This window comes from Silene latifolia, chromosome Y (genome assembly GCF_048544455.1).
Source record: "Silene latifolia isolate original U9 population chromosome Y, ASM4854445v1, whole genome shotgun sequence".
Lineage (NCBI taxonomy): Eukaryota > Viridiplantae > Streptophyta > Magnoliopsida > Caryophyllales > Caryophyllaceae > Silene > Silene latifolia.
In genome coordinates, this window is record NC_133538.1 from 64,814,054 (window position 1) to 64,838,988 (window position 24,935).

At 41.0% G+C, this 24,935-nt stretch overlaps 1 long non-coding RNA gene and 1 other non-coding gene across 2 annotated transcripts in view; both read right to left on the reverse strand.

The window, feature by feature from the left end:
- LOC141633297 (uncharacterized) overlaps positions 1-24,935 on the reverse strand; it is a 61,117-nt gene that overhangs the window by 18,294 nt on the left and 17,888 nt on the right. The gene's annotated exons all lie outside the window — the stretch shown is intronic.
- LOC141635386 (small nucleolar RNA R71) lies at positions 1,829-1,937 on the reverse strand. The gene has a single exon (XR_012540079.1). It is a non-coding gene; the product is annotated as a small nucleolar RNA R71 (small nucleolar RNA).

The window sequence follows — 24,935 nt, forward strand, 5'->3', positions numbered from 1 at the left end:
CACTTTATTTGCAGTTTTCGCACGTATTTCCACGCATATTAGCTAGCTTAAAGCTACTATTCCTCCCGAAACGGTTTACTTTGCATTTTCTATGATTTATTGTAGGAATGAGTGGAAGTGAGCTAAATCAAGCCTAAACCGTCCTCCGGAGGCAACTTTAGGGAAACTTGGAAGAAGGGAGTTCGGATTCACTCACCTTGGGATGCGTGCATTGGAATGAAGAGCTGATTTGAAGAAAGAAAGAAGCCACTACACAGCTCAGTCCAGTCGATCGACCATGCTATACAGTCGATCGACCGTTGAAGTTCAGTAGAAGATACTGTTCTGAATTGCCCAGTCGATCGACCATGCTCTTGATCGATCGACGATCATGAGCTGCTGCGTTTAATTTTTCGTGTTAGACTTTTAAAAGCCCAATTTGTAATTAACTTTTGGCATCGCTTATCAGTAGAACGCAGCTACACTTTTAGGTTATGCTTTTCATTATTCAAGAACTCCGTTTAGATCTAGTCTAGAGGCAAGAAAGAGGGACGACGAATCCCGAATTCAATTACTTTGTTCATCATTTTAATTAGTAAGTTTTTTATGCAATTTCTTCCTTCTTTAATTTCTTGTTATTTCAATTCTTGTTTTTACCAATTTAATTTCAGCAATTAAGTTCTTACCTTTTGTCTTAAATTCAATTCAATCATGTCAAACTTGTTCCTTGTTATCAATTTTACAATTGTTTTAGTTTTGATTATGCATAGCTAATTTCATTGATTGGGAACGAGGTGAGCCATGGCGTAAATTAGGATTGCTTTGTTAGTATGAATTCCTCCGTATCGATCTTGTTGTCTTTTGATAAACCTTTTTACTAGATTGAAAGATTAGTAATTAAAATTATCATTAGATTGGAATTTCCTTTGAGCGAAAGCTTTGAAAAATTCTTGGGAATTAGAAGACCGTAAGGTAATTTTGAGCATTGATCGAAAGGCTTGCTCATACTCCCTGAGACCGTATTATAGGACCTCTGCTACTTTACTGACCTGATCTTAGCCATGGTGAACCGAAGTTCCCGATCTTCTTTTTATCTTGTTGAGAAATTCTTATTTTAGCAATTAGTCAATTTAGTCAACCAATTTCAAAACCCCCCATTAATTGTTACTTTAATAGACTGAAATAAGCAAATAGAATTGATCTTGTCTCTCTGTGGTTCGACCCTTACTATCACTAGCTATAGTTTTAGTTTGGAATTATAAATTTAGTTTTGATATAAAACGACGGTATCAAATTATGGCGCCGTTGCCGGGGAGACGGTATAATTCTGTTTGCTTTATTTTTAGTTTATTTTTCTTATCTCAAGGAACTTTGGTTCCTTGAGGCCGTTGCTTACCTTTGCTTCTAGTTTTGCTTTTGCACAATTAGAAGACAGGTTTTTGAGAGGAAGGTTTGAGTACTCTCAGTTTTTCGAATATGGCTACGATATATGATAATCTTTAGCCAAAGGAGCACCACCTTCCAAAGGGGCACGTGTTACCTACCCCTACTACTGGTCAGTTCGAGTTTCGTTCCTCTTATATCGATTTAGTGGAGCGAAATCAGTTTGCTGGTCTACCAGATGAGGACCCCTTAAAGTATATGGAAATTTTCACAGACTACTGCTGTTCCATACCTATACCGGCTGGGGTGACTCAGGATGAAGTAAAGGGGGTAATGTTTTTATACTCCTTGAAGGATTCGGCGCGAGATTGGTACCGCTACCTTGATAGGGTAGCAGCTGGAGTCACAGATTGAACATCTCTAGCATTAGCCTTCTACAAGAAGTACTTCCCACTTTCAAAGACTGATGCCTTGAGGAGTAAAATTACAAATTTCCAGCAAGGAGCTGATGAGGGCTTTTGTGAAGCATGGGGACGTTTCAAAAGTTTGGTCCGAGCTGTCCCTCACCATGGTTTCCAACAGTGGTATCTTTGCAACTTATTCTACAATGCATTATATGATGATTACAAGGTCATCCTGGACGCAGCTGCGAATGGTAGGTTCCAAAACAATACCGGTCAGAATAAAGGTTGGAATACTATTGAGGAGATGGCAGTCTATAGAGCTGAGTTTGGGAGTTCACGTGGAAAATCACGAAAGCAAAGTGATGAAATGAGTGCCGTTGTGACACTCATTACTTCTATTACTGCCCGTCTCGAGAAGCTCGAGGCCTCTGAAGCTTCCAAGGATAGAGTTGAAATTCCTGTTCATAATCCAGATGAGACCGCGGAGTTGAGAGAAATGGTCCAAACTCTTTTAGTTCAAGTGGCGAATATAGAAGCAGCCGGGATTGAGTCCTCAAAGAATTTTGTGAAGCAGTTGGAGAATATAGAGGCTAAGGAAGTCGCCAATTCTTCGAGCAAATGTGAAGGGCCAATTGAAACGATTAATGCCATTAATCTCAAAAGTGGCCTCTCTTATGAAGGTCCCGACAAGCCAAGAGGAGACTTGGGAGATGATGAAGAAGCTAGTTTAATTTCTGGTGAATAAACAAGCTTATTTGCCAGTACCACCAGTCGATCGACCAACAACAGCAGTCGATCGACTGGGATGTCAGATGGAAATGTTTCTGATCAGAAACCATTCACGCCCAGCATAAGAAGTCGATCGACTGACACCAATGGTCGATCAACTGAGATTCCTGACGAAGAAGTTTCTGTCCAGGAACTGTTCACACCCAGCCAGATTGGTCGATCGACCACTCCTATCAGTCGATCGACCGGGTCTTCAGTGCAGGAAGCAATTCCGTCAACTAATTTGCATGATTCTACACTTATTGATGATTTGACGGAGGTTTTAAACTTACGAAAGCCGAAGGTTACTGATCCTACGGCCAGTGTTGCAGTCCCGTATCCGGAGCGTTTAAAGAATACCAAGTTGGAGCGCAAGTTTGGTAAGTTTTTGGAGATGGTCCAGAATCTCGAGGTAACAATTCCTTTCACTGATCTAATTACCCAGGTACCCTCTTACGCTAAATTTATGAAAGACATTTTAAATCGTAAGAGAAATTTTCGTGATGATGGTAATGTTGCTTTTGTGGAAGAATGCAATGCTCTTTCGCAAATTAATATACCACCCAAATTAAAGGACCCGGGTAGTTTTTCAATTCCTTGCACTATAGGTAACCACGAAATCGGAAAGGCCCTTTCTGATTTAGGGGCCAGTGTCAGTGTCATGCCGTATTCTGTTTGCGAAAGGTTAAATATTGGTAGACTTAAGGTGACCGATATCACCGTTCAAATGGCAAATAGATCGACTCAGAGACCTATAGGAGTTCTAGAGGATGTACCCGTTCGAGTGGGTAAGTTTTTTATTCCTGTCGATTTCATTGTTTTGGACATTGCTGAGGACAATCAGATACCTATTATTTTAGGTAGACCATTTTTACATACAGCTGGAGCTGTAATAGATGTCAAACGCGGAACAATAATCTTAGAGGTAGGGGATGACACCATTGAATTCAGTCTTGCTCACAAGGCGACTGAACCTGTTGATGATGATGCATGTTACTCCATTGATATTGTTGACAGGGCTGTTAATTATAACTAGAAGGAATCCTTAGCCAAGGATCCCTTAGGTGATCTGACTCGTTCAGATGACTGTGCAGGTAATACAGCGGAGAATGCTGAGGAGCCAGATGCTTTGGTAGCCTCAATGGAAAGCTACGAGCTCATAGAGGAAGAAGATGAGATGCTCTTGAGCGTAAGCCACTTCCTCCCAATCTTAAGTATGTTTTTCTAGATGATACAGAGCAGTACCCAGCTATTGTTAGTGCTAAGCTTAATGATGACCAGCTGTCTGCTTTGATGTGTGTGCTTAAGAAAAACAGGAAGGCTCTAGGTTACTCTTTCGATGACATTAAGGGCATCAGCCCTGATGTTTGTATGCACAGGATAGAGCTGGAAGAAGGCCACAAGCCTTACAGACAGGGCCAACGCAAATTGAACCCGAAGATGCAGGAAGTTGTTATGGCTGAGGTGATGAAACTACTCGATGCAGGTATTATTTATACAGTTGGCAACTCCAAGTGGGTTAGCCCAGTTCAGGTAGTTCCGAAGAAAGGAGGGACTACCGTGGTTAAAAATGATAAAAATGAATTAATACCGACATGAGTTGTGACAGGGTGGCGGATGTGCATTGATTATAGACAGTTGAATGCCGCCACCAAGAAAGACCACTTCCCCCTCCCTTTTGTTGACCAAATGACTGAAAGACTTGCATCTAACAAATTCTTCTGTTTTCTAGACGGATATTCAGGGTTCTTTCAGATCCCTATTCATCAAGATGATCAGAGTAAGACCACTTTTACCTGTCCACAGGGTGTTTTTGCATACCGTAGAATGCCTTTCGGATTGTGTAACGCCCCAGCTACCTTTCAGAGGTGCATGATGGGGATTTTTTCTGATTACATAGAGAACATTATGGAGGTATTTATGGATGATTTCTCAGTTTATGGCAGTGACTTTGATCGTTGTTTAGCTAACCTTGATAAAGTCATGCAGCGTTGTATTGATGTTAATCTTGTTTTAAATTGGGAAATGTGTCAGTTTATGGTCAATGAGGGAGTTGTGTTAGGGCATCTGATTTCTGATAAAGGTATATGTTAGGCCCAGATTAGCCTGGCCTGACTGTAGCCTGGCCTGACCTTACAAGGCTGATTAGGGCAGACAGAGACCGGACAATTCTAACCACTGTCAGATAGATGAAAAATATTACAGGATGAATAAGCTATCTAGTCCCAGAAGAAAGGCCATATGGTAAGCACAGAATAGCCTGGCAATACACCTAGACAGGCTGGATTAATCTGAAAAGCAGCAAAACGATTACAACAAGATTAATGTTCATGTCCTATTCTCAAGGAAGACCAAGTCTAACCACGAAGCTATATTACCAATGAACCTGGACATACAAGAGGATAATGAGTTGAAGAAATAATCAAAGGAGAACGAGTCAACCGAACTAATAGGAAATGTGCCCTATTAATCCGGTAACAGCCCCAACAAAAGAGGAAGACGTTGAAGATCAATGTAACGTTTATATTTGTATAACTATAAATATTATAATCTGGCAATTGTATTATTCCTTCATTATTCCTTAGTGTAAAACCACTTCGCTACTTATTTCTCATTACTTTTCGAGTACACAATTACTAAAACAAATTTGTATTCAGCTTATCTAAATAATATAAATATTATTCTTTATACTTGATTTTGTCCTGTTATTCATTTACAATAGTCCAAACTTATAGAGCTAGATACCCAAGTTATTCTCTAATCGGGCGGATCCTCCGGAAAATCCTGCTAAAACAATTGGCGCCACCGTGGGGCATCTAGTTCTTCAACCAATAAAAATTCCCTTTATCATTTTTCATTTAATATTCACACACAAAAATGGTGGAACTCACCCCAGAACAACAACTAGCAAAGCTGCTCTCGGCCAAAATCAAAGAATTGGAGACAATCCAAGAGAAGGCCCAAGCGAGGTAAATCATTAGGTCAAGGAGTCCGAGTCTAGCCCGAGGAAAAAATTGGAAAATCAGGCCGGGCTCTAAGACCGATTCGAACCAGGAACCCCATTCTCATCCATTATCAAAAACATTGACTTTTCCAATTTTGGAACCCGGAGAAAGATACATTATCCGGTACCCCAACCATTTCCAATGATGAAACAAACAAAATCAAGCGAGAATAATGATGGTTATGCTTCAGAAATCCAAAAACTCCACAACAAAATAGAAAATATACCCGGAGTACCAGACCCTTTGGCTGAGGTAGAAATTGACAGCTTTGCTGACTCACCCTTTGTAGATGAAATTGCAAAGATTGACCTCCTCAAGAAATTCACCGTCCTATCCATGAGAACTTATGATGGAACCTCTGATTCACAAAATCACGTTGCTATATTCAAACAGAAGATGTTGGCTGCCTCAATACCCAGTGAACTCAGGCAGGTCTGCATGTGTAAAGGCTTTGGTACAACCCTGACCGAAGCAGCATTACAATGGTTCATTAATCTCCCAAATGGAGGTATCAAGAATTTTGCAGAAATGATCAATGCCTTTAACCAACAATTCGCAAGCAGCAGAGACATGGCCAAAAGACCCAGTAACCTGTTCAGGGTAAAGCAACTACCTGAAGAATCTCTCAAAGAATTCCTGGCCAGATTTGTCAAAGAGAAGGTGGCCATTCCCAGGTGTGATGAAGAAACAGCGGTAGAAGCCTTCAGGCAAGGAGTCCTGCTTGACAGCGACATCTATGCAGACTTGACCAAGAAAGTATGCCCAACCTTTGCCACTGTTCAATCCATCACCTTAGAGCATGTCAGATTGGAAGAAGATCTCAACTTCAGAACGAACTCATCCGGAGGAAAGCAAGGCTATGGACATACTAACAGGAAAAGCTCCTACCAGAAAGGAGGCAACCTCAGATCAGCACCCTATTCCAGGCCTGAAAGATCTGAAGTCAACATGGCACATGAACACAAAGGTAACCTTTCTAACCTACCAACTATTCCTGAATATAACTTCTCTATTATTACTGCAGGATTAATCAAACGCCTGGAAGACCTGGGAGATACAGTCAGATGGCCCAAGAAATCAGACAACCCTAGGAAAGACCTAAAAAGATGGTGTGACTTCCATCAGGACATCGGGCACACCACAGAAGAATGCATACAACTCAGGAAACAGGTGGCATATCTCCTAAAGAAAGGCTTTTTGAAGGACTTAATCCAGCAGCCAAAGAACAAAGATGAAGGACAAAGCAAGAGAGATTCAGGGAACGGCAGAGATCCTCCTCCTCCTCCCCCCATCTATGAAGTTAAGTTCATAAATGGAGGATCAGAAATCTGTGGTCTGACCAGCTCAGCTGCCAAAAGAATATCCAGGGAATCCAGACTTCAGCCCCCTTCCAGGCCCAAGTCATTACCAGCTATTACTTTTGATGACTCGGACCTGCAGGGAATATCAGATCTACACCATGATAGCTTGGTAATCACCATGCAAATTGGCACAGCTAAGGTATCAAGAATCTTGATAGACGGAGGCAGCTCAATCAACCTGGTGATGCTTGACGTCCTAAGAGCTATGAAGATAGATGAAGGGAAGATCATCAAAAAATCCAGCGTCCAGGTTGGATTCAGCGGAGAAACAAAGAACACCCTGGGAGAAATCAGCCTGCCAACCTATGTGGAAGGCGTGGCTTCATATGAAAGATTTGGAGTAATGGATTGCCTATCCTCATATAACGTAATCCTGGGCAGACCATGGATCCACAATGTCAAAGCAATCCCATCAACATACCATCAATGTGTGAAAATTCCAACAGAATGGGGGATAACCACCATCAGGGGAGAACAGAGGACGGCTCAGGAATGCTACACCCAGGCTTTGAAACCTTCAAAGTCGGGAAAGTCCCTTGCATAGCAATTAAAGTCACTGTCGGGAAGAATATATTGCACAAACACAGAGATGGAAACAGGAGAGGTTATTTTGGATTCGAGTTCCCGACAGAAGGTACTTGTAGGGTCCGATGCACGGACTGGGACCCGACCCGATCAGTCAGCTTTCTTAAAACTAAAATGTCCTGTTTTGCTTGGTCGCATTTTGATATGACGGGTATAGATGCTGATATTATAACTCATAAGTTGAATATTGACAAATCATTTAAGCCACAAAAAAAAAGAGGAGAAAATATCTGCAGAGATACATGAAATCATCAACCAAGAGGTTGATAAGCTACTGGACATGGAAATGATCGTGGGAAGTAATGTACCCCGACCGGCTTGCAAATGTAGTAGTCATCCAAAAGAAAAACGGCAAATGGAGAGTCTGTGTAGACTACACCGACCTAAACAAAGCATGCCCAAAAGATCCATTTCCCCTGCCACACATCGATGCAATGGTGGATGCCACTGCAGGCCACGAGATGTTAACATTCATGGATGCCTCCAGCGGATTCAATCAAATAAAGATGCACCCTGCAGATCAGGAGAGCACGGCTTTCATCACTGAGAGAGGAATATATTGTTATACTGCTATGCCCTTTGGATTGAAGAATGCAGGAGCAACCTATCAAAGGCTAGTCAACATGATGTTCAAAGACCAAATAGGAGATACCATGGAAGTCCACATAGATGACATGGTAGTCAAGTCAAAAAAGGGAGAAGACCACGTCAAAGACTTGGAAGTAGCCTTTCAAATACTGGAGAAATTCAATATGAAGCTCAACCCACAAAAATGCCACTTTGGAGTCTCAGCAGGCAAATTCTTGGGCTATATGGTGACAAAAAGAGGAATAGAAGCCAACCCTGAACAGATCAAAGCTATCCTGGAGCTAGAACCACCAAAGACGGTCAAAGACATACAAAAGCTGACTGGAAGAATAGCGGCCCTGAACAGATTCATTTCAAGATCATCAGAGAGGTGCAAATCATTCTATAACCTGCTAAGGAAGAACAAGGACTTTCAATGGACCCCTGATCATCAGGCTGCCTTTGAAGACCTGAAAACATATCTATCCTCTCCTCCCTTGCTGGCAAAACCAGTCAAAGATGAACCCCCGACAAGATACTTGTCGAGCACGTAAACCGCTCTTTGTCGGTGCGAGTCTTGGTCAAAGAAGCAGACGGACAACAACACCCTGTCTATTACGTAAGTAAAAGTCTACTGGATGCAGAGATCAGGTATGGCCTGCTTGAAAAATATGTTTTAGCTTTAATTATGTGTTGCACAAAATTAAGACCATACTTTGAAAGCCACCCTATAATAGTCAGAACCAATCTTCCTATCAAGTCTGTACTTAGGAAACCAGAATTGTCCGGACGAATGTGCAAATGGTTAGTCCAACTAAGCACATACAACATAACATTTGAACCAAGGACAGCAATTAAGTCACAGGCACTAGCAGACTTTGTGGCTGATTTTAGTCCGACCCTAGAACCCGGCCTGATAAAAGAGGTAAATAAACTGACCAGCGACCAAACAGACCTAGAATGGACCCTATTTGTCGATGGTGCAGCCAATATGAGAGGCACAGGCCTGGGGGTAGTACTAAAATCGCCACAGGGGGATAAGATAGTATAGGCTATAAGCTGTGCATTTGAGGCTACCAACAATGAGGCAGAATATGAAGCCCTAATAGCTGGATTAAAGGTATGTATTAACCTTGGTGTGCAAAACCTAAAGGTACGTACTGATTCCCTTCTTATTTCCAACCAAGTAAACGGAGTATATACTGCAAAAGACTCAAAAATGATACTCTATTTGGAAATTGTTCAAATTTAAAAAGAAAAATTCCGCAATTTTAATATTGACCGAATTCCCAGGGACTTGAATACCCAGGCCGATGCCTTAGCCGGCCTAGGATCCAACTTTAGCTCCCTTGACTTCGACAAAATACCCATCGTACATTTATTGGAACCTGCAATAAATAAACAGGGAATCCTTCCCCTACATAAACAAGATGCCAGAGCACTAAAAATAAAAGATGCTTCATATACCATTATTAACAACGTGCTTTTTAATAAATCGCAGGCTGGGCCATACCTCAGATGCCTGGAGCCACAAGAAGCTGAGCAGATATTTTCAGAAATCCATGAAGGATACTGTGGAAATCATAAAGGTGGAAGAAGCCTGCCAAGCAAAGTACTCAAAACAGGCTATTATTGGCCCACCTTGAGGGCCGATTGCCTGGAATTTAGCTCTAAATGTAAAGCTTGTCAGATTCACGGACCATGTATCCATCAGCCATCTGAGGAACTACATTCCATATCCGCACCCTGGCCATTTATGAAATGGGGGATGGATATAGTAGGGAAACTACCCCAAGCACCCGGACAAAAAGTTTTCATGCTAGCCATGACTGATTACTTCTCCAAATGGATAGAAGTTGATTCATACAGGCAAGTCAAGGAAAAGGATGGTATAGCATTCATCAAACACAACATCATATGTAGATATGGCATCCCCTCTGAAATAATATGTGACAATGGCACGCAATTCGTGGGAAAAAGAACAGCAGCCTTCTGTGCTCAATGGAACATCAACCTGGTAACCTCCACGCCTGGATATCCAAAAGCTAACGGTCGGCGTAATCCAAAGAACAAAGTAGTAATCACCAGTGCATAAAGAAGAAACTAGAAAGAAGGAAAGGCAGATGGGTCAAGAGCTCCCCTGGTCCTCTCGGGCTGATAGAACCACGCCTAAAACATCCACAGGCCAAACCCCTACTCCTTGGTCTATGGATGTGAAGCGATAATCCCAGCCGAGGTCGAAATTCCATCAGCCAGATGCAGCCTGAACACAATAACAAGCAATATACCTCTAATGGAGGACAGCCTGGACTTAACGGAAGAGCTAAGAGATGCAACCAGTATTAGATTGGCAGCATATCAGCAAAGAGTTGCAAAGAGCTACAACAAGACTGTCAAAGCCAGGGTATTGAGGGTAGGAGACCTTGTCCTCAGGAAAGTCTTCCAAAACACAAAAGAAAAGAATGCTGGAAAATTGGCCCCAACCTGGGAAGGTCCCTACCTAATTGACTCAATAGTCGGCCAGGGAGCTTATAGATTACAAACTCTGGACGGCGAAATGATCCCAAGAGCTTGGAATATATCTCCCGGTACAGGTACAATTTTCGTGTTCACACTTCTTGCCTGACCTGATGTGAAATTAAATGTATGATACTTGCCATTATATGAATAAATGCCTTATATAATCTCTTCTATTATGTGCCCAAATACTTGCCAATATTCTTATACTTATTTTTACAAAGTAGAATCTTCAATACTTGTTTTACATACTGCATTTTATTTAAAACAAATCTTAAAGATTGGGGGTTACCCCACCAATATCCAACTGATACCCAATTTTCAGTTGCAAAATAGGCCTTAAAATACTGAGCTCAACTTAACATACAAACCTGGAAAATCTATTCCTGGATTGTATAACATAGATGGGTCATAAGCCCTCCAGACAGGCAAGGGACGTAAGCCCTCCAGACAGGCAACAACCCCACCCATAATACAATAAACTGGCCAGATCCAGCACATAAAACTGGCCCGATCCAGTCAAATAACTGGCCTGATCAAGTAAGACATGCAATACTACAAATGCCTTATCAAAACACAAAAAGGAACCAACAAAGACCAAATATTTATTTACCCAAAAATAACTGGCCTCGCCACAAAACTAATTATCCATTCCAGGGACATTCCTCCTGGATAAGCCAAAAAATACATAAATATTCATTCTAGGAACATCCCCCTGGATGGGCCAAAACAAAAAGAAAAAACTCCAAACTAAGTAGGCTTCTCACCAGTAACCGACTCAAAACCATCCATCATTTCCTGATCACTAGATTTTCCCTTGGAAGGAGGAGAATCCGCCTCATCTTCTTGACCCATATTGGCCAAATCAGGATACTAGGCGTCCAAAGCTGCCTCATCACGGTCCGGGTCCTAATTAGCCCGATCAGAATCCGGATCCCTCATAGCATCAACCCGGCCTTTCCCAAAGAAATACTGAGCAGCATCAGCAAGCCGCGCCTCCACTAGTTCCTTCTCAGCGCCAAGCTCCTCATTTTTCTTCAGCTGATCTTGCATAGCCTGCTTCTCAGCAGCCAATTCCTCCCTTACAGACTATAACTCTTGCCTGGGCATTCCTGAGATGACAAGCGGTAGCCAACCCAACATCCAATCCGTACAAAAAATAAAATCAATCAGCCAAATATAAAAGTTACACAAAAAACACACAACAAATAAAACATCTCTTTATAGCTAACCTCCTTAGCTTGAGAAGCAAGTTCAGCAGCCTTTGTCACAAGAGAAGTCAAGATAGAGACCACCCTGGTAGAAGACTCAAGAGTATTAGCAGATAAAAGCTGGCTACCCATCTTGGCAGAAAATTCATCTATCCGTGCCCGGGCAGCATCCATATCATCAATCCTAGCAGACACCTGCCTAATACTCCTGATCGGTTGAGCCTGAATATGCTCCTTCTCTTTCTCTTTCTCCTCCTCCTCCTCTTCAGGGATGACATCTTCCCTCCTCCTTTTGGGAGCCTGGACTACCTCCGGTGATACTACCATGGGTGGATCTTGAGGGGGCTGGACATCAGAAACCAGGATGTCAAGCGTCTTGTCACTCCTACTAGCCTCCTGGCTCTTGGACTGTTCAGCAATCCTAGCCACCCCAGCCTTTAAATCTTTTGCAGTAAAGCTGGCCAGTCTAGCAGAAGACCTGAACACTGAATATATAAAGAATGCACATGAATACGAGAAGAGAAGTCATAACAAGACAATAATCAAACACAGAAACATGCAGAAAACATACAGGAAAGAGCAGTGGAACTAGGCTTGCCTTTAGGTACCCTGACAACACTCAGCTTAGTCTTCATATACCGGGGCAATAATTCCCTGCCCAGACTAGCAGGCCAGGCCCTCTCTTCCTCAGGAATAGCGAGGAAAGCCTCTATCCTGGAAATAGCTTCCTCATCGAGGGGATCAGAGTTCCAATCAGGGGCTGCGAAAATTGTCAAATACAAAGGTGAAAACCCAAAACATCCTAATTTAGTATAATATATATTGCAAATTGACAGTACAGAAAACCTACCACTTTCCAGAGGGGGATATCTCAGGTAATCAAAGCTTGACCCCAGGCTCTCAGTCCGGACAAACATGAAAGTCTTTGCCCAGCTTTTATCATCTCCAGAGTCCAGGTTAGTAATTAATGGAGACATTTTCGACTTGATTCTCAAATTAAAACGACCATCAACAGGGTTTTTCATATGATATATTGCCTTGATATCGTTAATAGTAATTACAAGATTCTATTTAGCACATAGATTTTCAATGGAATGAACAAGTTTCCAAACCATTGGCATAATCTGAAAAGGTGATACTTCCATAGCACGAATGGTATCAATCATTAAAGGAGTAAAAGGTAACTTACAACCTGCCTTGAACGCCCATTCAAAAATACAGAACCAACCAGGTGACACCCAGTTAGCTCTTACTGGACAAGACTCAGGGATCCATACCTCAGTCGATTCAGGAATTATTTTCTTCTCCCTTAAAACCCTATCATAGTTTGTTTTCAATAGGTTTTCCTCAAGAAAAGAAGAATCCAGAGATTGAAGGGCAGTGAAAATAGAATCCTGATATTTAAAAGCCACAGCACGAGCAGGAGGGTCAATTTCCATCACCTCTTCTTCCTGGACGTCTGTGGGTTCAAACTCAGCAGCAGCCTTCTGGGGTGCAGCAGCTTTCTGGGGTGCAGGACGCTTTTTGGCTCCCATATCCTTTACTATTTAATTTATTGTGATGAATTTTAATTTGGGAAAAATTATAAGTTAGCGGAGCAAGACTCTGGGAAATAGGGAGAATTTCGGAGAAGAAAGTTTAGCCAAGAAAGTGGAAGAAATTTGGTGAAGAACAACCTCATCCCAAATACCGTATTTATAGAAGGTGTATAACGGTGTAAAAACCCTAGAAAACACAAAACTCTCAGCATGACATCACACAAATTAGCCGTTATAAGTGTTCAACGGTAACTAGGAGTCTAAGAGTCATTGAGTAAATATGATTCTTTTTATTGTTTAACCCGGTAAAGTTGACATCTCACCCCTGACCTGATCCAGCATGGGTAAAATGTCAAGGGGCAATTGTTAGGCCCAGATTAGCCTGGCTTTCGATCGTAGCCCGGCCCGACCTTACAAGGCTGATTAGGCGTGACAGAGACCGGACAATTCTAACCACCTGTCGGATAGATGAAAAATATTACAGGATGAATAAGCTATCTAGTCCCAGAAGAAAGGCCTGATGGTAAGCACAGAATAGCCTGGCAATACACCTAGACAGGCTGGATTAAGCTGAAAAGCAGCAAAACGATTACAACAAGATTAATGTTCATCTCATATTCTCAAGGAAGACCAAGTCAAACCACGAAGCTATATTACCAATGAACCTGGACATACAAGAGGAGAATGAGTTGAAGAAATAATCAAAGGAGAACGATCCGAGTCAACCGAACTAATAGGGAATGTGCCCTATTAATCTGGTAACAGCTCCAACAAAAGAGGAAGACGTTGAAGATCAATGTAACGTTTATATTTGTATAACTATAAATATTGTAATCTGGCAATTGTATTATTCATTCATTATTCCTTAGTGTAAAACCACTTCGCTACTTATTTCTCATTACTTTTCGAGTACACAATTACTAAAACAAATTTGTATTCAGCTTATCTAAATAATATAAATATTATTCTTTATACTTGATTTTGTCCTGTTATTCATTTACAATATTCCAAACTTATAGAGCTAGATACCCAAGTTATTCTCTAATCAGGCCGGATCCCTCCAGGAAAATCCTGCTAAAACAGTATACATGTTGACAAAGCAAAAGTGCAAGTGATTGAGCAATTGCCTCCTCCTGTTAATGTTAAAGGAGTGAGGAGTTTCCTTGGTCACGCTGGTTTCTATCGGCGTTTCATTAAGGATTTTTCAAAAATTGCTAAACCGCTTACACAATTGCTCCTTAAGGATGCTGTCTTTGAGTTTACTGATGAGTGCCTTTCAGCTTTTAACAGGTTAAAGGAGGCTCTAGTTTCTACACCTATCATTCAGCAGCTTGATTGGGATCTCCCATTTGAGATTATGTTTGATGCCAGCGATTATGCGATCGGTGCAGTTTTGGGACAGCGGAAGAATAAATATTTCAATGCCATATACTATGCGAGCTGAACTCTGGATGAGGCTCAAGTCAATTATTATACCACTGAGAAGGAGTTTTTAACTGTAGTTTTTGCCTTAGACAAATTTCGGTCTTATTTGTTAGGTTCTAAGGTTACTGTTTATACTGACCATGCAGCACTGAAGACTCTCTTTCTCAAGAAGGATGCGAAGCCGAGGCTTTTGAGGTGGATACTCCTTTTGCAGGAGTTTGATTTAGAGATCAAAGATAAGAAAGGGGCAGAGAATGTGGTGGCTGACCATTTATCTCGCCTACAGCTGACAGAAAGGGAGGATTCGTTACCTATTAATGATTCTTTTCCTGATGAGAGTCTGTTGGCCATTACTACTTCAGGGTCTTATCCACCTCCGTGGTTTGCTGATTTTGCTAACTTTGCTGTGACAGGTAGGATACCACCCAAGCTTTCATGGCAGCAGAAGAAACGGTTTGCTTATGATGCTAGACAATACTTTTGGGATGATCCTTATGTTTTCAAGGAATGCGCAGACGGTCTCATCCGGAGATGCGTGCCTCAATGGGAGGTGAAGGATATCCTAGAAGCTTGCCACTCTTCTGCTTATGGTGGTCACCATGGTCCGTTTAGGACTGTAGCTAAGGTACTCCAATCTGGTTTCTATTGGCCAACTTTGCATGCAGATAGTCGCAATTTTGTTGCTGAGTGCGACGCTTGTCAAAGATCGGGAAATATTTCCAAGAGACATGAGATGCCACAGGTAGGCATTCTTGAGGTTGAGATTTTCGATGTCTGGGGCATTGATTATCAAGGACATTTTCCGAGCAGTCAAGGTAATAAATATATCCTCGTAGCTATAGATTATGTGTCCAAATGGGTGGAAGCTATTGCTACTCCCCATTGCGATGCAAAAGCCGTGATTAAACTGTTTAAAAAGATTATTTTCCCTCGTTTTGGTGTCCCTCGGGTTGTCATTACCGATGGGGGAATGCATTTTAAAGAGAAACAACTTAGTGCTTTATTGACTAAATTCGGTGTCCAACATCGTCGAGGTTTGGGGTATCATCCCCAAACTAGTGGTCAGGTTGAGATTTCTAACAGGGAACTGAAAGAAGTCTTAGCTAAAGTTGTTTCTAAATCACGGAAAGATTGGAGTCTTAAGTTAGATGATGTCTTATGGGCTTATAGAACCGCGTTTAAGACGCCAATCGGGATGTCACCATACCGATTGATTTATGGTAAGACATGTCATTTACCTGTTGAGTTAGAGCGTAAGTCTTGGTGGGCTATTTGTGATTTGAATTTAGATCCTAACCTCTCTCGTGAGAAACGCATGACACAGCTGAATGAGTTGGAGGAATTTAGGCTACTGGCCTACGATAATGCTAGGATCTACAAAGAGAAAACAAAGCGCTGGCACGATAAGAGAATCATCAAGCGCGAGTTCCATATTGGCGATAAGTTACTTCTTTTTAACGCTCGTATCCGTTAATTTCCTGGTAACTGAAATCCAGGTGGACTGGCCCCTATACGGTCACAGCAGTTATAAAATTCGGATCAGTTGAATTGGAGACCTCTGTTGGAGAAAAGTTCAAAGTTAATGGCCAATATGTGAAGCATTATCACGGATCAGATGAATTTGTTGGGAAATTCGAGGTATTGTACTTCGACCCGTTATCGGATGATGCAAAGTGAGGTAAAAAGGTCGTGCGGGACCTCTTAAACCAGCGCTAACCGGGAGGCAACCCGGGTTGTAATTAATTGTAATTAGGAATTTTATTTTGTTATTTCATTTAATTTGCATTTTGAGTTTTTTGTATTATTTATTTTCTTTTAATTTGCAATTTCTTGGTTTGGAAAATATGTGCGCCTTTGATAATTTTTGCAGGAATTTATTTTATGCAAAGTGCGTAAGTGGTTTACTGAATGTTTGTGAGAGAAAGACGGGAAATTATGTTGGCAAAATGAATTTTTGACGAATTTGAGTTTAATTGCCAGCGTCCTCGGTCGATCGACTAAGGTAATCAGTCGATCGACTGATGAAGGAAAAGCAGAAGCCACTGTATAAGAGAGATTGGTCGATCGACTGGGTCATGTAGTCGATCGACCACCACGTGAAAAGGCAGAGGGGATGTTTGAGGAAGACTGGTCGATTGACCGAGTCAAGTGGTCGATCGACCACAGCGCGGGTTCAGAACGCAATTTAATAGGGAAGTTTGCTTCATTCTTCATTCATTTTTACACTTTCACAAAATCAAAAAAATCAAAAGCAAACCCTATTTCTTCCCCTTTTCTGCGATTTTCGTGTTAATCCATCCTTTCTTCCCGTTTTTTCTTGCTTAAATCTTCAAGGTATGTCTCCAATCTTATTTCCATGCTTGATTTTAGATTTTTACTGCGGTTTCATGCCAAATTTTAGAGCATCGTGCCTTTCAGAAGGAAAAATCGATTTGGGATAATCGATTTTGGGGATTAATTTCTTGACGTTTTTATGCTTTAATTGCTTGTTTTACCCTATCGCCCTTGATTTTCGAAACAAATTAGCAACTAGGAGGTGTTTAATTCCGTTTTCCCCAAAAATTTCGAAACCCTAATTTGATTTTCAATTTCTGATTTTGTTTCGGGTTTTCATAAATTGACATTGTTATGGGAAGCTTGTAGCTAATTTGTTGTTTGCAGGTAACAAAGATGACAAAAGGAAAGCAGCAAATGTACGAAGGGAAGTCGAGTCAGGGAGCTGCCAAACGACCTCGGGGTCCGCCGCTGATGATTGAGGACACCACGGATAGTCTACCTGACTATCCACAGGTTATCTTTTCCACTTCTACTCAGCGTGCTAAGTTTGCTCTTTTTTCTGCGAAAATGACTGTTACTGCCACCCGTTTTCTACACAAGCCTACTTTAGAGAAATTAGGCTGTTTTGAGTCTGTTGTGTCCCTGCTAAATGGGACAGGAATGACGGGTCTAGTGGACATGGCTGAGTTCACGTATTACATTTTGACCCTCGAGTTCTTTTTGTCTTATGCTTTTAACTCGGCTTCTTTTGAGGAAAATAAGAATAGTGCTTGCATCTCTTTTCGGCTATTCAATGTCAACTACTCCCTGACATTAGCTGACTTTGCTAGATTTTTGGGTCTTTATTTCGAGGGTAAAACCTCGGAAACTTCTGATATTCACCGAGTCATGTGGTCATGTATCAGTGACTTATACGGGCCTAAGAGGACGGGCACTTCCGTCCACTTGCCCCCTCTTCGTTATTTTCTACGGCTAATGGGTAATACCATTTTCGGCCGTAAGGAGTCGAATAATGTGAATACTATTGAATTGTCAATCTTAGCGGGCTATCTGAACATTGAAAGTCGGGTAGCCCGTATTTATAATATAGCTTATTTGACTGCCGCTCACTTTCAGACTGTAAGTGAGGGTACTTTGGCCACTATTGCTTGTGGCGGGTTGGTGACGCGTATCGCCAACCGTCTTGTTCTACTTTTCCCTCGAAAGGAGGCCCCTATAGACCCTGACCTACGCTTCATGGATCTTGCCTACGCACAGTCCGTGAAGTGGGTCGATAGTAGGAGTCGGTGGAAGATTGATTCTTTCATCTGCGACCCCATCCCTGTCCTAGGCTACCCTCCTATCCTACCCCTCACCACTGTTTCGGGGGCAGCTCGCCCGCCCTTGCCTAGTTACAGGCTCCTTATTGGGGCGGGTACTGCTACTGCTAGCACTTCGAGGAGAGCTCGTGCCTCCTCTTCACAGGCACCCTCTTCCTCCACTCCTGCTCCCACCGGCTTCCCGGTCACTTTCCGTCCCCCTCCACCTACTGTTATCCCTCCAGTCATGGACCAAAGGGGGATGTCACGTGTGTTGAGTGACTTGTGTAGGACCTTTGACCAGCACCGACTTGACACGGCCTTGGCCCTGTACCCATTTTACGAGGAGTACGCCCGGGGAGGGATGCTCCCACAGGGTGCCTGGACTCACCCGTCCTTCTTTGTCCCTCCGGTGGGCGGTTACCCTCAGCCTGCCAGGAGACCTCCTACCACTACTACTACTGCCGCTGCTGCTGAGGAGGAGGAGGAGAGCGGCTCGGGGTCCGGAGAGTCTAGTGGTGAAGAGTACGACGGTGGCGATTAGATGCTTGTGACCTCCCCGTTTTTGGCTGGTTTGGGGAGGTCGTCTTTTGTGAGTTTCCTATCTTTTTTTTTTATTAGTTTCCCTTTTATTTTGTTGTGCTTTTATTCTTCCCTATTTCTGCTGGTGATTTGCTGCTGAGCACAATGAGGGCATTGTGCGTTTTGGTTTGGGGAGGGTATTTGCATATGTCTTTTGCATCTGCATTTGTTTTTTATTGCATTTCAGTCACATGTTTAGTGCATTTCTGTTTGCATTTGTTTTTCAGTTCAAAAAAAAAAAAAAATTTACAAAAACAAAGAAAAAATCGAAAAATTCACATAAAATTAAAAAATATCACGTTTACTTTTTCATATAGTCGAGTCGGATTGGAGTTTATTAATGATGATATTGCACTATTAGTCAAATATGTCATTCCTTGCCTTTTCACAGCTGCTTAGCGAGAATTAAAAGTGATTTCTCAAATTTTGTTGTGGAATTTACTTCGGGTTATGAGACTTCACTCATTACTTTTGGCAAACTACTTATACTTTCTGAGATATAGAGCCTATAACTGGTGACATTCATGACCGGTTAATTTAGGATTGAGAGTAGAACTCCCGTCATTTCATGTTTTGCACGTGTATGAGTTCTGATTGCTTATTGCCTATACGCATCAGTTTGTGGTCGGTATTACATGTTTTGAGAACTATTGCATCTCCCCCTTTCTCATTTTGCCCCATTAACTCCACTATAAGCCATATCTGCCAGTTGCCCTTAACTACATCCCATACTTAGCCTACCATTGTGCCAAGCTAGGAAGTAGTAGAGGATTTTTCTGATTTATAGCGGGTTTGGTTCGTTTTGTACTGATGGAGTGAGTATTTTTGAGAAGTGAAGGAGATGTGTCAGCCTGAAAAAAAAAGAGAGAAAGAAAAATTCAGAAAAAGAAAAAAAAGGAGAGGAAGTTCACCTGGGCAGAGAGCTCTGGAATGTACAGGGTGGTCGATCGACTGCCATCAATGGTCGATCGACCACCAGCTCAGAAAATGAAATGAAAAAAAAAACAAAGGAGAGAAAAAGGAATTTGAAAAAATATATAATAATTTGGCTGAATTAAGAACACACCTCATGTGCTTATTTCATGAAGTGGAGGTGTTTGTTTTGGGATTTTGTGTTGCCTAATCTTTTAAAGGCATGGTTTATATTTCAAGTTGAAGGAACGGGATACGGTTTATGATGGTTTGTTAGGTCTTTGCTTGGCTCTTACCTTCACATTTCCATACTTGTTTTGCCCTTTCCTTCCCACTTAGCCTCACATATCCAAATCGTGCAATAGTTCGGCATGTAATAGTCCTTGACGGTGGTTATGCGTGTGTACGGTAGCTAGAATCATTATTCATACTAGTCAAGCAAACATGTTTTGTCGATCGCAGTCTAGGTGAGAGTCTGTAATTTTCTTCCCTCTCTTCTACATATATTCTTGCCATTTGCCTTGCTGAGGGAAGAGTAACCCGGGAGAGTCCGAATTTATGAGTCTTGCAAGGTTGAATGCTCGATTTAATTCCATGATATGCATAAGTTTGTTCACTTGATTTGAGCTTTGCGGTAGTTGACTATGTGCATTAAACGGTTTGGCATTGACTTGTAGTTAGCTTTGAGATATGCTCCTTTCCATTAGGTTTTTATATGGGTCATAGTGCTTGCTTGGGGACAAGCAAGGTTTGGTTTGGGGAGATTTGATACGTGCATATTCTATACACTTTATTTGCAGTTTTGGCACGTATTTCCATGCATATTAGCTAGCTTAAAGCTACTATTCCTCCCGAAACGGTTTACTTTGCATTTTCTATGATTTATTGTAGGAATTAGTGGAAGTGAGCTAAATCAAGCCTAAACCATCCTTCGGAGGCAACTTCAGGGAAACTTGGAAGAAGGGAGTTCGGATTCACTCACCTTGGGATGCGTGCATTGGAGTGAACAGCTGATTTGAAGAGAGAAAGAAGCCACTACACAGCTCAGTCCAGTCGATCGACCATGCTATACAGTCGATCGACCGTTGAAGTTCAAAGATAAGCTCACATTACGAATTGATTGGTCGATCGACCATGCTCTTGATCGATCGATTGATCTCATGAGTGCGTTTAATTCTTCGTGTTAGACTTTTAAAAGCCCAATTTCTAATTAACTTTTGGCATCGCTTATCAGTAGAACACAACTACACTTTTAGGTTATGCTTTTCATTATTCAAGAACTCAGTTTAGATCTAGTCTAGAGGCAAGAAAGAGGGACGACGAATCCCGAATTCAATTACTTTGTTCATCATTTTAAGTAGTAAGTTTTTTATGCAATTTCTTCCTTCTTTAATTTGTTGTTATTTCAATTCTTGTTTTTACCAATTTAATTTTAGCAATTAAGTTCTTACCTTTTGTCTTAAATTCAATTCAATCATGTCAAACTTGTTCCTTGTTAACAATTTTGCAATTGTTTTAGTTTTGATTATGCATAGCTAATTTCATTGATTGGGAACGAGGTGAGCCATGGCGTAAATTAGGATTGCTTTGTTAGCATGAATTCCTCCGTATCGATCTTGTTGTCTTTTGATAAACCTTTTTACTAGATTGAAAGATTAGTAATTAAAATTATCATTAGATTGGAATTTCCTTTGAGCGAAAGCTTTGAGAAATTCTTGGGAATTAGAATACCGTAAGGTAATTTTGAGCATTGATCGAAAGGCTTGCTCATACTCCCTGAGACCGTATTATAGGACCTCTGCTACTTTACTGACCTGATCTTAGCCATGGTAAACCGAAGTTCCCGATCTTCTTTTTATCTTGTTGAGAAATTCTTATTTTAGCAATTAGTCAAATTAGTCAACCAATTTCAAAACCCCCCATTAATTGTTACTTTTATAGACTGAAATAAGCAAATAGAATTGATCTTGTCTCTCTGTGGTTCGACCCTTACTATCACTAGCTATAGTTTTAGTTTGGAATTATAAATTTAATTTTGATACAAAACGACGGTATCACCTACCATCCATCATTTCTCTTATGATTTTTGTCATGATGCTCTTGATATGCTTGTTCGATCTCTTACTTGGGCATTATTTCATTGCATAATCTTGTGTTGTTATCCATGCCTATTTATTTCTCACTCCCAAGAATTTGACCGACTTCTACGTGCTTTGAGTGCTAGTGATGATTTTCCATGAAATTGTTAATTAATAATCTTTGGTTTAATGGAGTTCCTCAATAACCATTAATTTGTATATATGCATTTAGTATAGTTTGCATTATGATATATCTCACATGATTAGATTAGTTAGCATTGTATTTATCTCACATGATTCATGTAGTTATTTGCATATAGATTAGAAGTCATGCATAGGCACTAATGGCCAAACCTATTCATTTCTACACTAGAAATAGTGTTTAAATCGGTTTGGGGAGGTTTGATCATAGGTGACCATAGTTTACTAAATCATGCATCATATAATATAGTTCAGATTGCATTCATTTGTTATATATGTCATATAGAATTGCATTTAGTAAGAGCATGCATTCATTCATATCATATCATTGCATTTATACTTTATTTCAAAAAATAAAAAAAGTCAAAAACATGTATTTCCTTTTTATTCCTACTCCTACATGTACATTGAGGACAATGTCCAAAATAAAGTGGGGGATGGGAATTTATATTCCAAAAATGCATAAAATTTGAAAAATTTCTAAAAAATCACAAAAATATGTCTTTTAATTTCATAAAAACAAAATCCATAAAAATTTGAAAATTTGAAAAATCAAAAACATGTTCATTTCCTTTGTAGTGTAGTTTTGTATATATTGTCTTGTATATATTGTGTTTGTCCATCCTTGTTCACATTGATTGACTATGCCACATCCGAGACATGAGGATATTGAAGACCGCATGGTATGATCGTTCCAATCTCTTTTTTCCTCTTTATGTTAATGACTATGTGGCTTTATTTTGATTGATGCGGTATAAACAATGTGAATTTAGGACTTGCATTTAGATTATATGGCATATTATTTGGTAGAATCATTTGCATTAGGATGTTTATATTCTAGTTGCATCATGGCATGTAGTTTCATGTTAGAAAAATTTTGCGAAACCGTCTACTTGGGAAGCTTGACAAGTGTATATAGGCCCTAGTAGATGCTTTTTCTTCTTAAGACTTTGCTTGTTAGAATACTTGCAAAACACCCTACGATGTATCATGCTAGTATCCTTTGACCCATGGATTAAGGCCTAGTCAAGAGTACCTTGTGGTGTGATAACTCCTTGGCTACCGTTTATTCCAAGGTGACCCTTGAAACCATGCATCCATCATCCATGTTCTACCACATTTTTGTCATCAAAGGGAATGGGCACAAAAAGAAATCAATTTGAGTTTAAAGAAATGAAAAGTGAAAGAAAGTTTGCAAAAAAAAATGCATCAAATGAAAAGAGGAGCAAAAATAGAACTCCTAAAGCTTCAAATATAAGGCACCCTCACTACATATGGGGTGACTTTCAAAATGTTCAAAAAGAAAATGCAAAAAGTTGAAAGTTGTCAAGTGTTGAAATGCCAAAAATCAAAAGAAATGGCAAAAAGAAAGTGTTCTCAAATGGCAAATGCCACATGAAATTGGGGGGGAAAACAAAAACAAAAGCAAACTCCCAAAATGAAACTCAAATATCTATTGATCCCTTTATCCATCGTATCCATTTTGTGCATGGTAGAGAGGGGACGACCCTTCTTCTTGTCTAGGCAAGAGGGGGAATTCCGCGATCCTCCAGTGTTTCTAACACCATAGGGAGTCAATTCTTGACAAAAGCATTTAACGATTGAGGACAAAGGTACCCTAGCTTGACACAACTTGGAGGTGATTTATTGGTATCCTTCTAGGCTTAGTAGTTTGAAGAAATTGCATCTATGAAGGAGTGTGTACCCTTGAATTGCTTCCCTTGTAGATAATTTCCGCCACTTAGATGAGGAAAGTGGCTATTCTTTTGTAGATGCATCCATTACTTGATTTTGTGTGCTTTAATGTTTGGATGTGTCGCCATTTTGGCAAGACCCACCTTGCCTTGCAAGAAGGCATCCTACCTCATGGTTGTCTTGTTGTGAGTTGAAAGGGCGGAGTGAGACCCGCTAATTGTCTCACATCGGCTATATTAGTAGGTTAGTTTAAATAAAGGTCTAGTTTTTGTCACCTCTTCACTCGGGACGAGTAAAGGTTCGGTTTGGAGATATTTGACGTGACCATTATTTTCGCACATTTAGTCCCCTAATTGAGCCTATTTTGCATACTATTATAGCATTTCATGGCCATTTTATCCGTCAAAACCTTCCTATTTGCTTTTCTATCGTACTTCATATGTTTTGTAGAAAAGGAGATAATAAGGCGGAAATTCCCGTCTTTCGTGCATATTTGGAAGCTTATTGATGATATTAGATGAACTAGTATGAAGAGGAGGCAAGAATGATGACCAAAGACGTAGGAATAAAGTGTATATAGAAGGATCAAAGGGTTAAAAGTAAGAATAACGAGAGGGAAGGCATTACAAGAAGAAATCGCTCGAAAACCGAACCAAGGGTTGCTCCTTTGGCTCTGAAAGTATACTAGATGGAACGGCGTCGAAAAAACAAGTGATCTAGGCTTTTGAATCACTCTAATAGGAGTCCGGATGAGAAAATGACGTCCATTTTACAATCCGAGCTCAAACAAAGAAGCTGTTCGCCAAGACGCCCGTCTTCCCCTCAAGACGCCCGTCTTCTTGCTGGGAAAAACAAGAAAATTCACTGGAAGAGAACCCGCCCGTCTTCTCAGGAATCCGCCCGTCTTCTCAGAAGACGCCCGTCTTCCCCCAAAGACGCCCGGGCAGAATCTCCAGAATCCGTCCGTCTTCTCCCCAAGACGCCCGGGCCCAGACCACCGAATCCGCCCGTCCCGTGCCTAAGACGCACGGATTCCAGTCCAGCACAAATCCGTTTCTTCAAGCTTCAAAGAAAGATGTCCTTCCTTCGAAAAATACCGGCGTCTCCCTGCTCAAATCTAAAAAGTGTAATTACTAATTTAGCCTTAGT